At 47.1% G+C, this 2,215-nt stretch overlaps 1 protein-coding gene across 2 annotated transcripts in view; it reads left to right on the top strand.

Annotated features, from left to right (window-relative positions):
* The window catches only part of LOC108446500 (myelin-oligodendrocyte glycoprotein-like), a 36,577-nt gene that overhangs the window by 3,484 nt on the left and 30,878 nt on the right, over positions 1 to 2,215 (top strand). The window lies entirely within an intron of this gene.

Consider the following 2,215-nt stretch of genomic DNA (forward strand, 5'->3'; position numbering starts at 1 on the left):
TCTCCACCATTTGTTGCAGTGGGGATCCTGCAACACGCATATATCAAACCAGGAGTCCCGTGGAAAGGAAATATATATGGACAGACAGATTCTTGATAGCTGTTTCAGAGATGTTTATTTCTCCAGCCGCATGGCCGGGGCTCTGCTCAGGAACTGTTCCAGTCACGGGACCAAGGGTCCTTCTGCCCGCGCAGGGAACACAAACCAACCCATGGGAACGAGGCTGAGCAGGGGCAGGGAAGCCCCGTGTCTGTGCCCTCAGGGCCCCTCTCCCAGGGCTACACGGCAGGGGAGGGACCCCAACATGGGAGGGCATTTAAAAGTTCTTTCCAGTCTTAAAATCTAATTTTCCTCTTGATCGCTTATCCCTTCCTTGAGAGGAGACTGTACCCACCAAATTAATGCAGGGACAGAGGAAGGTAGGAGAGACACACCTGGAGAAAGTACAGAGCAACAGATGCCACAAAGTCCAATTTCTCACACCTCCTCCATGTGACTCTGGAACTCAGACCCCCTCCTCAAGAGCCAGCTCATGCCAGATAATTTTGCCTTTTTGAAAGCTAAATAGAAGTGTTTCACCATTTGACTAAAAGTGAATCCTAAGGAAGAAGTGAAATGACATGGCTATAGATTTCAGTTCTCATTCAGTTAAGAAGCTTGCCATTATTTGGAGTTTATCTTGATAATGCAAGGGGAAGTAGTGCAAAGGTGAAGATCAGCACAGATTTTTCATTCTAGAGAAATTATTTATCTATTTCTGGAAAGGGCAAGGAGGTGATAAGAAATTTTCAGCTCCGAGGGCTCTTCTTGTAATACAGACCAGGTTATTGAAATATTTACCAAGATAAGCATTACAAAAAGTCTCTGATATACTTTCCCCAGTTGGGAAAGTCCTAAAAAAAGATTGTATGGGTGTATACTACATTCAGGAGACTGATCTTTTGGTAGAACAGTCACCAGTTCTGGACATTTTATCTCCAGAGAAGTCACTCAGTGGTTGGGGGTGTGGGAGGGATGGGTGGGAGAATATTTCACTCTACAAAAGAAAAAACCTATATATTCCTTAAAAAACCCCAAAAAACTAAGATAATCAAACCACCACCAAACCACACACACAGGTCCAGTCAACTCTTTAGGGGCCTTGTTGGATTTTCCCACCTTGCCATGGTAAATGGCATCTACAGCTTACTGCTAACATAAAACAGAGACATGTAGGAGCAGATCCAGAAGAAGTCCACAAAAATGGCCAGTGCTGGAACATCTCTCCTCTGAACACAGGCTGAGAGAGTTGAGGCTGTTCAGCCTGGAGAAGTCTCCATGGAGACCTCAGAGGGGCCTTTCAGGGGCTGCTAAGAAAGAGACTTTTTACCAAGGCCTGTAGTGACAGGACAAAGGACAAAGATTTTAAGCTGAAAAAGGGTAGAGGCACATAAGGAAGAAATTCTTTACTGTGAGGGTGGTGAGGCACTGGACTGGGTTGCCCAGGAAAGTTGTGGATGTCCCAGCCCTGGAGGCATCCAGGCCAGGCTGGATGGGGCTCCGAGCAACCTGCTCTGGTGGAAGATGTCCCTGCCCCTGGCAGAGGGGTTTGGAACAGGATGATCTTTCATCACTTCCACCCCATTCTACGCTTCTATGATAAGCCCTTAAGAATCCTTTGAAAAAGTTGAGCTGGTTTGTCTTTCACACCCCTCTCATGTTCCTTGTCTGAACTGTGTTACTGATGCCTTTTCCTGGTCTTAAAATCAAGAGTCAAACACGGTTAGAAGGGAAAAGGGATTTTACCTTTGTATTTACTTTAAGGATCCTTAGGTGCACACGTCCAGGTCATATGCATCGAGATGCACCCCGCTGTTGCAGTGGGGATCCTGCAACACGCATATATCAAACCAGGAGTCCCGTGGAAAGGAAATATATATGGACAGACAGATTCTTGATAGCTGTTTCAGAGATGTTTATTTCTCCAGCCGCATGGCCGGGGCTGTGCTGAGGAACTGTTCCAGTCACGGGACCAAGGGTCCTTCTGCCCGCGCAGGGAACACAAACCAACCCATGGGAACGAGGCTGAGCAGGGGCAGGGAAGCCCCGTGTCTGTGCCCTCAGGGCCCCTCTCCCAGGGCTACACGGCAGGGGAGGGACCCCAACACCTCACCCGTTTTATTTTAATAAAAGGAGAATGAAAACAACTGGATAAACATAACAAGAACAGTTTCAA

The sequence above is a fragment of the Corvus brachyrhynchos genome, unplaced genomic scaffold (assembly GCF_000691975.1).
Source record: "Corvus brachyrhynchos isolate BGI_N302 unplaced genomic scaffold, ASM69197v1 scaffold32, whole genome shotgun sequence".
Classification (NCBI taxonomy): Eukaryota; Metazoa; Chordata; class Aves; order Passeriformes; family Corvidae; genus Corvus; species Corvus brachyrhynchos.